A 17,044-nucleotide genomic window follows, 5' to 3' on the forward strand; every position below is an offset into this window, starting at 1 on the left:
CACCTTTCCTATCAAAAATACTAACTTTTTATCTTACTACCTTGTAGCACATTTAAAACTAAGTCACCATGCCGAATTTGGTTAAGATAGATAGAGTAATGTAAATTTTAGAACTATTTTAGTCATATTTAAAACTTAAAACGGCTCTACTGAAAAGTAGCGGTTTTTCACTTACGACATTGTTAATTGCTACAGTCGAATATAGGTACATATACATAACATGCTGCACATGTTGGTTTCGGCTTAGTATACCCTTTACATACATGTATATATTTATCCCATACAAGTGTACCTATCGCGAACTATTCTAAATTAATATTGTGTTACATTATATATCGAAAAACAAAGCGGAGGGCAGCGAAGCGGAGCGGAGCGTTTCACATGATATAGCTTAAATATATATTATATTGATAAATAGACGTTTCAAATATACAGTAAAAATATTGTTAAATATTAATCTATTTTTTGTTATGTTACACAACAAAGCAAAACAATTACTCGGATTTTTACGGTGTTTAACCTTAAAAACCTTTCTACCTAAACCTAAAGATAGGTGCGACGACGAGCAAAGCGAGGAGGAGCGTGTTAGGTGCACTGTATAGATATTGATAAACAAAGCGGTGCGCCGCGAAGCGGAGAGGAGCGTTTCAAATGATATGTAGCTTAATAAAAATACATATATTGTTAAATATATAAATATTTCTTGTTAACTAAGCTACATTCGGTGATTTGTATTTTCGGAATATTAAAACTTCGGGATTCTTAATTTTAACAATTCTATATCTTAATAAAAAATCGCACATTTGAAACCTCGAAATTATAAAATTCGGAAAATTGATTTTCGCTATTTTAATAATTAATCTGATGTTTAAAGTTTCGTTCATCAACTATTCGTCATTTTAGTTACTCGGTAACTTGAAATTCGGGATTGTGAATTATTTGGAACGATGAAAATAATTTTAAAAATAGTTATTTTCATATTCGTAAAAAAGTAATTCGGAATTATGTAGTGTACCCGTGTAGGCTTACTCACGATGTTTTCATTTACAATAAGAGTGATGTTATACAAGTTACAGATATTCCAAAGAATTCATTGGTACACGTCGATGTCAGGGTCGGGAATAGATCCCACATCTCTGGCGTGAGAAGCGGGCGCTTGCCCGACTGAGCAATCACCGCTCAACATGCAAATATAAATAAACAAATAGTAATGTAATTTAATTTATGCGCGGGCAGGCGACAACTCCCATTTGGACCCAAAAGTTTCCAACCCCTGATTTGTCGTTAAAATTAAACTTTGTTCCGGAGGAAAGTACCGGTTTTTGGTCGTAACGGGGCAATTTGTTTTGCTAACCATGACTATGTATTTGAAGCTGATATGTCTGACTTGCCTTTATCGACGATAGTTTGAAACTGATCTACCATACTTAGAAATGAAAAAAAAAATAAAAAAACAAACACTCACACCTTGTACTAATGTACTCCCTTGCGGGGTAGGCAGAGGTGCATTGCTGCACCCACTTTTCGCCAGTGTTATATTAGTCCCAATGTAGGCCTGCCTATTGCCATTATTTTACGGGCACATCCAAGACCCGAGAACAAATATCTGTGTTTAAACATTTATACAACCTTTATAAATATTATTATGGTCATATTTTACTGAACACTCTTGACCTCATTTCGTTTCAATACCTTCTTTCACAAGTCTGGTGAGTCCGGGGCGGATGTAATTTGCTCTGACAGCTCAGTATAAATATCTCTATTATAAGCCCCGCAAAATGCTGGGTCTGAAGCTTAGAAGTGATATATATGCAATAGGCTACTTGACTCATATCAAATTTAGGACAATAAATTAGTATTTATTGCAGTATTGAATTTACGAAACCAAAATATTTATATTGATTTCGGCTAATGAAACTCCAGGATGGTTGTTGTTAATTTCAATTTAAAAATTATTATTATTATGAACCCTGAAAACGCTATCGGCCATGTTGTGACGTCAGCTGCCTCGTGCTGTGTCAAGAGTTTTAAGTGTAGGTAGTGGTATCTTCAACAGTGATAAATGAATGATTTGCTCCCTTCTGACGTCACATCATTCCACAAAATGGAAAATTTTAAAACACATATGGCTGAGAACGTTTTCGCCTGTTTACGAAAAGTAAAACTTTAAAATTAAGTTTTGGGAGTTTTTAAGTCCCAAAAAATATGAAAGTATTTTTTTGATCTAATAGACTAATAGAGCAATAAAATTATCAATCATATGAGACCTTCTTTAAAAAAGGATCAAGTAGCCTATTCACGCTATCCAGCGGCTGTTAAGAGTAGAGCATAGCACTTGCCCGTCCATACAAAAAGAGAAAACGTTTTACTACCCCTAAATATTATCCAATCTCCATGATTTTTCTGTATGTTATTGACACAACAAATAACTAGGTTTATAGCTTTTTCTTTTTTCGAATTTTTTTATAGATTCAAACTTATAGGCACCTTAAATAACGTAATTTTTGTGTGTTGAGTGAAGCCGTTTGTTAAACAATAACAATATTTTTTTTTAAAGAAAGCGAAAGATATAAACCTAAAATATATTATGCTGAAGCGATTGACACCAAAAACTAAGAGATTGGTTAATATTTAGTTAGTGTAAAACGTTTTCTCCCGAAACCAGAATTTTATTTAAAAAAGTACCTATTGTCAGTCGCGAGTTGCAGTGCATCTCTATCGCACCCGTGCCCGGGGTATGAGAGCGCAAGTGATAACAAATATTTTCCTAAATACCTATTTCGCTAGAAACGTGAAGGTATACTCTCCTCTTAATTCAAGTCAATAATTGTCATTATAGCCTGCAGTATCGAGCTTGAAGTTTGTCAAAATTATTATTATCGGTACTTATGCATATATTTTTGTCATCCACGTTACATCGATAATGAATACAAGTCATAAAAGGTCAGTCCTAGGCGCAATAGCATTTTACGTGTTTTTATTATGTGCAGCGCTGACCACGAATCTACAGGGTGTTGCAAAATTGGTATACTAAGCCGAAACCTACATGTGCAGCATGGAATATCTAACCTGAAACTAAAATCAGAATTTGAAAATTCGCGAAAAAAAAAGGCTTTCAGGCTTAGATATACCATGCTGCACATGTAGGTTTCGGCTTAGTATACCTACCCTTTTTGCAACATCCTGTATATCGTTGTCAAAAATCAAAATAAAAAAAAAAAAAAAACGGTGGTAGCTCAGTCGGGTAAGCGCCCGCTTCTCACGCAAGAGATGCGGGTTCGAATCCCGGCGCTGACATGTACCAATGAGTTCTTTGAATTTAACTACAATGTATACCATCGCTCTTACGGTAAAGGTAAACATCGTGAGGAAACCTGCATATCTAGATTTAGCACATCTAGATATGTGATGTGATCCCACCAACCCGCAGTGGACCGGCGTGGTGGGAAATGGTCCAAGCTTAGGAAGGCAGTTTAGACCTTGGGGATATGCACAAAGGTTCCATTGGTAGGTGTCATAAGCCTCTTTTTCCTGTACTCACGACGAAAACGTGGCACTAACCACTAAGCGATTTAATAAAAAGTGTGCACGCTACAATGACCCTTAGTGGATATTGGACAAGTTTGGCGATGGCCGCGTTTGCCCTTGACTAATACCGATCGTGCTTATACAGGGTGTTGCAAAAAGGGTATACTAAGACCCCTTTTTGCAACACCCTGTATACAAAGAATACTTAATGCGATGCGACCGTTACGTATGATGCCGAAAGGTGGACGCTTCCCTTTATGACAGTTTGACGTAACATGTGAAATACATACATACATAAATACATTATATGTATTATATTGTATATAATTGTATAATACATGTAGTTGGCGTATGTACTTGTGTGTATTTTTTTATTTATTTTTTGCTTATATTTAGTGTGTAGTTAGATAATAATAACTTAAATTATACTATATTCCTTGAGTAAGTACACTGTACCCCTTTTATATCTCTAGTCCATCCATCCAAAGGTTGTCTGGAAGAGATCGCTATAAGCGATAAGACCGCCTTTTGTACCCTAGTTAAGTGTCTATGTAAAATTGTTAATCATTTCTTGGTGTACAAATAAAGAGTACTCTATCTATCTAATACATACATACTTACCTACATACATGTATATGCTCACGACTGTAATCCTCGAAGGGGTAGTCAGAGGTGACCCGCAAGCGAGTCACCCGCTTTTCGCTGTACATTTGTACTCACGTGATAGGTTACGAGCCGTATCGCCGTTTTTGAATGAGTAAAATGCACTGAGTTGTCGGGTAAGTGGGCAACCCGACTGTCAGATGTTTTCAAGCTGCCAGAAGCTGTGAAATTCCTAAAATCATTATAATTTTAATTACAAATTATTCCCTTTATTATGGAGTACCTAAATCGAAAATAATCTGCCAGACAAACTAAAACTGGGCTGAAATACCTACAGGCACACTGCATCAAAGAGGAAATTCCTGGCTGGAAAAAAATACCGCCTCACGGAAACTAAAAAAAAAAACAAGAAGTAGGTACCTACATGTAGCCAACTATCGAACTGGCCTGCAATTTTACAGAGATTCTGAAATGAACTAAGTGAAATTTCTGCAGTTGCAATCTATTTGGATCCGTAGGTCTAAGAAGATATGGTATTACACTTGCGTTCAGTAGGTATTTTCTTCTATTCTATTCTATTCTATTCTATTCTCTGTGGGCGTGTAAGTACCTACACCTGGCTCTCTCGAGTGGAACCTTTGTGCATATCCCCAAGGTATAAGCTACCTTCCTAAGCTTGGCTTTTACGCTGGTGCACTGTGCGGGTTGGTAGGTTCACATATATTTAGTATGTATCTAAATATGTAGGATGTGTATCAGCTGTCCAGTACCCATAACACAGGTTCTGCCTTGCTTGGGGTCGGATGGCCGTGTGTGAGATGTCTTCACATATTTATTTATTATTTATTTATTAAATACAAGAGCTCAGTGGTAGTTTTTCACTGATACTCCATGTGGTTATCATCAACAAAATACGTTAAGATTTTGTACAAATTTTAAATTAAATGATTGAAAAAAGTGTATCTTTGGTAAAATGTATTGATTTATCGAACTGAACCCTAAAGTTGTTCAGGAAACACTTTGGTTCGCAAAAATGTTTCTTACTCATTTCTCTTTTTGCATTCTTTTTTCATTATATTTAACTCGTCATGGCATAAAACGGGTTATGCGTTTTGTATCTTTACAGAACCTAAAATTATTCGTTAAAGAAAAAAAACATTGAAAGCTGCGCTATTTACTAATAAACTTATTTATAATTATAATATACTAGCTGTTCCCGCGCGCTTCGCTTCGCCTTAAAAAGTTTTCCCGTGGGAATTCCGGGATAAAAAGTACCCTATGTTCTTTCCCAGGGTCTAGACTCTAGACCGTATGTATACCAAATTTCATTCAAATCCGTTCAGTAGTTTTGGCGTAAAAGAGTAACAGACAGACAGACAGACAGCCAGACAGACAGACAGACAGACACAGTTACTTTCGCATTTATAATATTAGTTAGAATAGTTAGAATTAGGATTATAATATATTATATAATTATACGACTGACGACCGAATGGCGTAGTGGTTAGTGACCTGACTATTGAGCCGATGGTCCCGGGTTCGATTCCCGGCTGGGGCAGATATTTGTTTAAACACAGATATTTGTTCTCGGGTCTTGGATGTGCCCGTAAAATGGCAATAGGCCCGCCCCCTATTACATTGGGACTAACATAACACTCTGGCGAAAAGTGGGTGCAGCAATGCACCTCTGCCTACCCCGCAAGGGAGTACATTAGTACAAGGCGTGAGTGCGTGTGTGTGTGTGTGTGTATATTATATGACGGCTGAATGGTGTAGTGTTTAGTGGCCCTGTGATTAAGTACCTATGTTATATTTTATGCTAAGGCTGTATTTTATAAAAAAAAAACTCAATAATGTGTATTAGGGTCGAAGGGTATAGGTCGGACCCTTCTGGAATAAACATAAGATAAAAAAACGATGTCTAAACAAATAATTATTTTCTATTATCCAATGAAAATTTTGTCTATTATTTTAAATAGCTGTTCTCGCGCGCTTCGCTTCGCCTTAAAAAGTTTTCCCGTGGGAATTCCGGGATAAAAAGTAGCCTATGTTCTTTCCCAGGGTCTAGACCGTATGTATACCAAATTTCATTCAAATCCGTTCAGTAGTTTTGGCGTGAAAGAGCAACAGACAGACAGACAGACACAGTTACTTTCGCATTTATAATATTAGTTAGGATTCCACATTTTCTCATCTCATCTCAACGGAGACGAGCGAAACTTTTAAAATACACTAAATTAATTTTCATAAAAGCTTCGAGGCGATCGGAAAATTTTAACTCCAATTATCATAAAATATTGGTTTTCCCATTGCGGGGAGCTTTATTCCTGTACCTACGTTTAGTGAATAGGGATGGCGCAATAATATCGATGTAACGATAAATTTTTATATATATTTTTTTCGATGTACTTATCGATTTCAGTAACGACATAAAAGAAAATATCGATATATCCCCTGTGCCCTTCCACCTGCACACGGGAAGACTTACTCCAGGCCAACCAGAATGCTATCAAAGTTGCTTCTTTTTGGTCTGGACAAATATAAAAAATCGCATTTCACTGACACGAAAGAAGAAGAAGATCGAAATATCGATATTTTTTTTTGCATATTCGGCATCCCTATTAGTGAATTTGCTTTGAAAGTTTCCATCGTATCGTATTTATTACATTTTTGAATGATCAATCACAGACTTAGATTGGCAATATACGAACTAGATGGTGAGTGTTAAGAGCTGGACTCGGTTTGTCGTGTCGGATTCACGGATGCACAAAACCTGAACTGCTTGTGTGAAGCGCCACAAACTATGGTGCACCTCACTTCATGCCCCGCGTGTCCCTACACCTGTACGCGGGAAGAGCTCATGACCGCTACCAGCGGTGCAGTATCAGTGGCCCAGTTCTGGGCATGTATTATTTAGCGACTTTGTTGGTTTGTCGTCGACACGATAAGAAGAAGAAGTGTTAAGAGTACAGTACGCGAAGGAAACACGAGTGCTCAGCTTTTACTAGTTTTATTAATCACCTTGCTTACTAACATCTAATACAATATCCGACAGTGTTTCAGATACGACAGTGTTTACTTTACAAGGCACCTCTGTTAGACTGAAAGGATATTGTTAATTAAATAAACACACTGGTGCATGCTGAAAAACAGCGTCGTTCGAAAACCAGTTTTCCGTCGACTTATGCTGAGCATGTCACCATTAGCCAAAAGAAAATTTTAATTTCTTTGAAGCCTACTTGTTTTAAGTTTTAGTCATATTTAGTTATAATGTAGAATAAGTTATGTAAGGTCATTATTTTATGGGAATAAAGCATATTTTACTTTACTTTGCTTACTTTACTTTACAAAAAACAAGCAAAAAAAACTGTCCTCATTTTGTTTATTGTGAAACCGTTTTAAGTTCAACCTTATAACAATTACAACCATTGTACGAAAGAATAGTCTCAAATGATGATGGGCACCAATATATGGAAGCTGGGACCAGCACCAATAGAAATGAGTGATACGTCGTTGAAAAGGTATTTTTGCAGAATATGAATAACGGAAGCGCTAGTCCTGATTTACTGTCCAATTAGAATAATCGTACCTTGAAAGTTTTTATATTTTATTTCTGTAATTTTAATGTTTTTGTTATTGATTCACATTAATTTTTATTTTTTATAACAAAATGATCATATTTCATATAATATTATATTTGTTTATTATCTCAGTAAATAAAACCAGTTGAAAGTAATTTCTCCAATTTCAATAATACGTGTTTACGTGTATTACGCCCTAACTGTCATCAGGCGAGAGAGTGCAATTCCATAGAAAAATACTTCCTTCCGACGAATATATTTCAAAATGGACAACTTATACGCATTTGTCGTCATAACATTTTTTTTCTCACTTGAAAAGAGCTATCCAACGATGTATGACTCAACTTTATTGGACATAGGTCCCAAAACGCCCATTGTCATTTACGATAAATGATGATGGGCACCAATATATGGAAGCTGGGACCAGCACCAATAGAAATGAGTGATACGTCGTTGAAAAGGTATTTTTTTGCAGAATATGAATAACGGAAGCGCTAGTCTTGATTTACTGTCCAATTAGAATAATCGTACCTTGAAAGTTTTTATATTTAATGTTTTTGTTAGTTTTTCACATTCATTTTTAATTTTTATAACAAAATGATCATATTTCATATAATATTATATTTGTTTATTATCTCAGTAAATAAAACCAGTTGAAAGTAATTTCTCCAATTTCAATAATACGTGTTTACGTGTATTACGCCCTAACTGTCATCAGGAGAGAGAGTGCAATGCCATAGAAAAATACTTCCTTCCGACGAATATATTTCAAAATGGACAACTTATACGGATTTGTCGTCATAATACTTTTTTGCTCACTTGAAAAGAGCTATCCAACGATGTATGACTCAACTTTATTGGACATAGGTCCCAAAACGCCCATTGTCATTTGTACAGTGGTAGAAGTGAGGTGTTATTTGTCGAGATGTTTCTTTTGCACTGATACTCCATCTAGTTCGTATTGTTCGTCGTTGACCCTTAAAATTCAGCGTAACTTGACTTTCAGGGTTGAAACTGACAGCTAATAACGTCGATCGTCCGTTCTACAAAATGAGTTACGGATACATTTACGAAAAATTTCTTTTAAATAAATAAGGGTTGATTTTTCAATGGAGTGAGTCAGATGAGTGTTATGAAGAATAAATTGTTGCTGTCACTTTCTAACTAATATAAACATTTATAGTGCGACAAACTTATCTGTTCCGGTGAGAGCGAACTAAATTGATCCATATCTCATTACTTACTAATGAATTTTATATTGTTAATGATAAGATGGGTTTATTAATACCGCAAGGGCGATTTAATACTATGAGCAATCTTAAAATCTTATAGAATGGAGAAATATTAGACATTTACGTGAGCTCTCACCGGAACAGATAAGTTTGTGGCACTATAGATGTGACAGCAACAGTTTTATTCTTCAGATATATCTTATGCGTGGATAAATAAAATAAACTATTGTTTGGAGGTTTCACTTTAATGCAACAAACCCTATAATATTTGAATAATCACTGTGTAGATACAACCCACGAAACGGTGAAATACTTTTTATAGCCAGTTTCAAGTTGACTGCGTACATCCTGTTCTATTCTATTCTGTTCTATTCTGAGAGGGGGCGAAGTTATTGTACGGGGCTCTCCCGAGTGGAACCTTTGTACATACATATCCCCTTGATTTAAGGCTCAGCCAGCCTAGCTCCCGAGTAAACTGGAGCAGCAAGCCTGGGTGTTGCAATAGCTGAGATAGGCGCTCTGTTGGTCCAAGAATAGATAATCTTGTTTCTGTAGTAGGTGGACAAGCTAACAGAATGTGTTCGACCGTCTCATCTACTTCCTTACATGTCCTACATAAAGGACTAGTTGAGTTACCTATGGTATATAAGTGTTTATCCATGGGGTCAAGATCACTGATAAATTCCCCCTGTAAGAATAGATCGACCGTAGTAGTCGGCATTCTGCCGTGAAAATATTAATTACTAGCTGTTCCCGCGCGCTTCGCTTCGCCTTAAAAAGTTTTCCCGTGGGAATTCCGGGATAAAAAGTAGCCTATGTTCTTTCCCAGGGTCTAGACCGTATGTATACCAAATTTCATTCAAATCCGTTCAGTAGTTTTGGCGTGAAAGAGTAACAGACAGACAGACAGACAGACAGACAGACAGACAGACACAGTTACTTTCGGATTTATAATATTAGTTAGGATTAGGATGACTGTAACCACGTCAAAAGCATCTGTTACCGACAAAATGAAGGAATGATACATTACACATGATGTATGTAGGAACTAGGAACTAATCGCCAAAGTTATTCCCTATTAGTTGGGAGAGTAGAGCCTCCACAGGAGCCTTCTCGAGTGACGTAACACCTGTGGGTTTACCACCACCGGACATTAGTAATTAACAATCCTTAAGGACTCTACACACCAAACCCGCCGACCCGCCGACACAGCCCGGCGGCTTGGTGTCGGCGACTTTGTTTCAAGAATCATGTCGGCGACTCGTACCCGCGCGTGCAAGTACTAAAAAAGTGGGACACCCTGTATAAGCACGATCGGTATTAGTCAAGGACAAACGCAGCCATCGCCAAACTTGTCCAATATCCACTAAGGGTCATTGTAGCGTGTAAACTTTTTATTAAATCGCTTAGTGGTTAGTGCCATGTTTTCGTCGTGATTGCAGGAAAAAGAGGCTTATGACATCTTCCAGACCGCTGGGTCACTCTCGTATGAGTAATAATAACTAACGTCAGTAACTTTATGGCAATGATTTCAAAAACATTTTGCCCTAAGAAAATGTCAGTTGCGCGCTGACCCCAATTTAAAGTAGTGTATTATACACTTGCACCTCAGCTACCTCTAATTCTATTTCTATTTTTTTTATAACTCTCTTCCATCCAAAGGTTGTCTGGTAGAGATTGCTATAAGTAATAAGGCCGCCTTTTTGTACTGTTTTTATTTTTAAGTTTTTTTTTGTATGTTGTTCTATTTTGGTGCAAATAAAGAGTATTGTATTGTATTGTATTGTATTGTATTGTATTCAAATTACGACAGGTATATGAGATTTTAGGGCCAGCGCGAGGATGCCTTGGAGATCTATTCTATTCTATTATCTGTGGGGTGTAAGTTCCTGCACCTGGCTCTCTCGAGTGGAACCTTTGTGCATACCCCCAAGGTCTAAACTGCCTTCCTAAGCTTGGACCATTTCCCACCACGCTGGTCCACTGCGGGTTGGTGGGTTCACATACCTAGATGTGCTAAATCTAGATATATGCAAGTTTCTTCAGGATGTTTTCCTTCACCGTAAGAGCGATGGTATACATTGTACTTAAGTTAAGAGAACTCATTGGTACATGTCAGCGCCGGGATTCGAACCCGCATCTCTGGCGTGAGAAGCGGGCGCTTACCCGACTGAGCTACCACCGCTCTTAACTTTCACTGATAAAATTCCCCCTGTAAGAATTGATTGGCCGTAGTAGTCGGCATTCAGTCGTGAAAATATTATTAATTAATTGCTGTAACTTACCACGTCAAAAGCATCTGTTACCAACAAAATGAACGAATGATACATTACACATGATGTATGTAGGAACTAGGAACTAATCGCCAAAGTTATTCCCTATTAGTTGGGAGAGTAGAGCCTCCACAGAAGGGCTAGTACGGGGCGCATTTAAGACGTGACAAGAGTTTTGCATCGCGCTCACTCACATCGCGCAGCCTCAAGAGCGAGCGCGACGGAGAACTCTTGTCACGTCTTAATAGCGCCCCGTGCTACTGAGCCAGGAGCCTTCTCGAGTGACGTAACACCTGTGGGTTTACCACCACCGGACATTAGCAATTAACAATCCTTCAGCAGCGTCGCGTGCTTGTCAAATCTGACGTAACTTTAAGGACCAGTGCAGCGAGCATAGGATTCGATACTATTTTCGAATCTACACGAAGGGTCACTTTTACCAAACGCTAAACGTATTTAAATCAAATTTTAAATACATTTTGTACTAACTGACAAAAAGTATGACAGGCTACTAAATACGTTTAGCGTTTGGTGAAATTCCACCTAACATATGGAAAAAAACAAATGTCACTTTTGGAACTAACTTTGCCTTACATTTTGACAGTGACAGTTGACGATACGCAACGTTAACGGAGGTTCGAAACTTATGCTCGCGACTCAGATAGACGTTTGACAGGTGAAAGACGGAGCCTATGGATTGTTAATTGCGAATGTTTCGGTGGTGGTACGGTAGCTGTTCCTTCGAAATTGTAAACGAAAGCACGAGAATTGACACCCAATTGGCACGCATAATACAAGGAGATATAGTCGTGATTAGCGCTGTAGTTTTGTTTTATATCTCTTTGTTTTATCTAAGCTTTTTAAAGTTACCGATATTTAAGTCGTAGTAAAAGAATGATTAGGATAAAACCCTGGAATCACCCCCCATCGGCTTCCCGTACCACTTTTGCAATATCGTATAACGCTGCTTAAAATGAAAACACAAGGTAAGTAGGTAATTCAGACTAACGATAGAAAAACTACATCTATTTTCATGCAGGCTAACATTTTTAGGGTTCCGTAGCCAAAATGGCAAAAACGGAACCCTTATAGTTTCGTCATGTCCGTCTGTCCGTCTGTCCGTCTGTCCGTCTGTCACAGCCGATTTACTCGGAAACTATAAGTACTACAGTGATGAAATTTGATGGGAATATGTGTTGTATGAACCGCTACAAAAATATGACACTAAATAGTAAAAAAAAGAATTGGGGGTGGGGCCCCCCATACATGTAACTGAGGGATGAAATTTTTTTTTTCGATGTACATACCCGTGTGGGGTATCAATGGAAAGGTCTTTTAAAATGATATAAAGTTTTCTAAAAAACATTTTTCTTAAAGTGAACGGTTTTTGAGATATCAGCTCTCAAAGTCGTAAAAAGTATGTCCCCCCCCCCTCTATTTTTATAACTACGGGGTATAAAATTCTAAAAAAAATAGAGGTGATGCATGCTAATTAACTCTTTCAACGATTTTTGGTTTGATCAAAGTATCTCTTATAGTTTTTGAGATAGGTTGATTTAACTGTAATATTATATTTGCTGCTACGGAACCCTTTGTGCGCGAGCCCGACTCGCACTTGGCCGGTTTTCTTGTATAAAAACCTTTAGCCCAGGTTATATTACGTTTATAGTAACTTTAGCTGAATCTTCTAAGGTAAACTGCTCTTTAATAAATATATGTAAAATATAAAATAGTGGGTGCAGCAATGCACCTCTGCCTACCCCGCAAGGGAGTACATTAGTACAAGGCGTGAGTGCGTGTGTTTAAAATAAATAAATATAAACACTCACACCTTGTACTGATGTCCCTTGCGGGGTAGGCAGAGGTGCATTGCTGCACCCACTTTTCGCCAGTGTTATATTAGTCCCAATGTAACAATAGGGGCGGGCCTATTGCCATTTTACGGGCACATCCAAGACCCGAGAACAAATATCTGCCCCAGCCGGGAATCGAACCCGGGACCTTCGGCTCAGTAGTCAGGGTCACTAACCACTACGCCATCCGGTCGTCCGCTCTTTAATAAATCATTACTTTACTCACTTTTAAGGTTGAATTTATGTTATTATTGATTTAATGGTGTGCCCATGTAGGTTGTTGTTACAATTGATGCGTATTTACTTGAAGTCGAGAGTATATTTGGTTTGATCTTTGTTATAAGAACAGGGATCTTAAGTCACAAACAAGAAAGGATCACCGAAAAAAACCTGCCTCTTTTTTCGTCGGTAAAATTCAATTCAATTATTATTTATATTTTAAATTTTGGAAAGCACAATATGAGTTTTTTTATAATATTATAGATAATTTTATGCTTTTCCTGTCTGACAGCTACATAAACGAGAATTAATAAGTCTTATGTCTTATCTCCCGTTCCGCCAATCACAAGGCCGCGTTCAGCGCGAACTCGCAAATTAAAATCTTATCGACCAACCCGTGAATAGAGAGTTTTTCCTTTGTTCATTCGTAACGTTAGGTGATTCTCCAGGGTGTTGCAAAAAGGGTATACTAAGCCGAAACCTACATGTGCAGCATGGTATATCTAAGCCCGAATCTAAAATCATAATTTCAAAAGTCGCGAAAAATATGTTCAAACTCCATAATAAAAAAGTCACGTGACCAACTAAGTTTCTATGAAAAATGAATATTTTTTTTGGTGAATTTTGAATTTCTGTTTTCAGTTTATATGAAATACATTGTAGGCTCATCGCCGAATTACATCAATGGCAAATTACAAAAAGGATATTTGGAATAAAACTTAAAACTTCTTATTGAGAAATGTTAGATTTTTTTTTATAAAAGCATACAGATATTGTTGAATATGAAAAAAGTGTAATTAAAAAAATTAGTATCTATCTCCAAGAACCTAGTCACAGAAAATATAAAAAATACAAGTCACTATAAGGTGTCACAATATAATAGGACACATATAACAAAGGACCTCTTATAATAAAAATTTACTGACTATTAAATATTTTTTAATATATTATGTATATGTAGTATCTAATTATTATAAAAAAGAAAGGATACAAAAGGAAAAAACATAGTGTATATATATATATAATCTTATTTCCAACTTTAAATATCCTTTCACTTACAGTAGTAGTATTTCCTACATTGCAAGGTAATCCTAACTAATATTATAAATGCGAAAGTAACTGTGTCTGTCTGTCTGTCTGTCTGTCTGTCTGTTACTCTTTCACGCCAAAACTACTGAACGGATTTGAATGAAATTTGGTATACATACGGTCTAGGCCCTGGAAAAGAACATAGGCTACTTTTTATCCCGGAATTCCCACGGGAAAACTTTTTAAAGCGAAGCGAAGCGCTGTTTGTCTGTTACTCTTTCACGCCAAAACTAATGAACGGATTTGAATGAAATTTGGTATACATATGTTCTAGACTCTGAGAAAGAAGATATGCTACTTTTTATCCCGGAATTCCCACGGGAAAACTTTTTAAGGCGAAGCGAAGCTCGCGGGAACAGCTAGTTTATAATATTTTATTGCACCTACTTTATTATCCGTATAATGTGAATGGAAATGAAATGACAAAAGTTTTGAAATTATATAACGACTAACTTTAAGAGGATATTTCGTGGAGAGGCCATTATACAAAATAATATATTTTATTGCGCAAAACACAGCCTTTTAATGAGCACAGCTAGCTTGAATAATTAGCTAGCTGTCCAAGTGTCCACCTATTTTACAAAAATACCACTATAGTGTCAACTTTCCTGAATTTAGGACTATTAAATACCAAATTTACTATCTGTTACAGTTTTGTAGACCACCCGAGCTTAAAATTAAATTGTCAATAATTGGGTGGTTTACCCTATTTGTAGGTAGTTATAACATTTTGGTTGTTTATGTTCTACTTAATTTTTATGCAAGCGTTTCAGCATCATAATATTTATCTTTTGTCTATGGTGACAAACTGCTCTTGAGTTTTTCACCATCACAGTAATAAAGTTTTCTAAATTTATTTATAACTAGCTGTTCCCGCGCGCTTCGCTTCGCCTTAAAAAGTTTTCCCGTGGGAATTACGGGATAAAAAGTAGCCAATGTTCTTTCTAGGGTCTAGACCATATTTATACCAAATTTAATTCAAATCCGTTCTGTAGTTTTGGCGTGAAAGAGTAACAGACAGACACAGTTACTTTCGCATTTATAATATTAGTTAGGATGTTAATATAATCTTAGATTAAAATACTAACAAAATAGTGTGTCACAAATACAAAAAAAAAGCTAAAAACTGTCCGCATTTTGTTTACTGTCAAACAGTTTTAGGTGCAACCTAATGACAACCATTTGTACCTATAAATACAAAAAAAAAAAAAAAAAAAAAACACGCACTCACGCCTTGTACTAATGTACTCCCTTGCGGGGTAGGCAGAGGTGCATTGCTGCACCCACTTTTCGCCAGTGTTGTTATGTTAGTCCCAATGTAATAGGGGGCGGGCCTATTGCCATTTTACGGGCACATCCAAGACCCGAGAACAAATATCTGTGTTTAAACAAATATCTGCCCCGGCCGGGAATCGAACCCGGGACCATCGGCTCAGTAGTCAGGGTCACTAACCACTACGCCATTCGGTCGTCTATAAAAATACCTATGAATAAAATTACAAAAATCTTATAACCGAACTAATTTAAACGAGAGCTCAGTGGTTGAAGTAGGGTGTTGTTTGTCGGGACGTTTCTTTTAATATTTATATATAAATGGGGACATCTCACACACGGCCATCCGACCCCAAACTAGGCAGAGCCTGGAATATGGGTATCGGACAGCTGATATATTTACACAAATACATAGATAGATATATATTAAATATAAATGTCATCCAAGACCCGAGTACAAATATCTGTCTTTAAACAAATACCTGCCCCAGCCGAATCGAACCCGGGACCTTCGGCATAGCAGTCAGGGTCACTAACCACTACACCATGCGACCGTCATTTATTTTTTTCGACAGACGTTTCTTTTGTACTCCATCTAGTTCGTATATTAAAATATCGTTGAATACAAATCAATATCAAACGTAATTATAGGTAATTGATCAAGACTTCGGGGTTAGTCCCAAGCGGACCTCCTACTTGATTTATTGGTCCCTTCACCCGCAGCCACTCGGGACGGGCACATCTTAAAGGTCAAAGCGGCAACAACCTTCATGTTTACTGAAAAGGTAATATTTTATGGCAAAACCTATAAATTGGAAGTTAGAAAAAAATAAGATTAAAGCGCCTCCGCCGCCGTCGCAAAAGTTCTAAAATAAATAGACAAAGATTTGCTATTGCTACTTTTTGGAATTAACCCGCCAGACGTCCCGGTGACGTCAATTTGACTTACATCGTTGGTGACGCCCGTCTCACGCACCGGGATTTTCAAACTATTTTTTTTTACATAATTAACTACACATAACTACTTAAAATTAGTTTAATTTTAAAGATAAGTAGGTATTTGTTTGACAATAATACAAAGCATTATTATAAATCACGGCTCGTTTATTAGTCATTTCACGATGGTACCTACTTAGAACACTTAATATTTACATAAATTTTCACCTATCATCTTAAAAATTTTAAAAATACAACAATTATGTAACTTTTATAACTAAATCCGCGTTTTATAGTTTTATTGCACTACGAACTTCATAAGAAAAAACAAAAATTTATATGCTTCTACCAAAAAAATATTTAAAAAATACACTGAAAATCATTGTTCCTCCACAGCCAAACAGTCTCTGCAAAACGGCACTACATGGTCGTGATACAAATATTTCTTACATTTTGTG

The sequence above is a fragment of the Plutella xylostella genome, chromosome 24, assembly GCF_932276165.1.
Source record: "Plutella xylostella chromosome 24, ilPluXylo3.1, whole genome shotgun sequence".
NCBI lineage: Eukaryota > Metazoa > Arthropoda > Insecta > Lepidoptera > Plutellidae > Plutella > Plutella xylostella.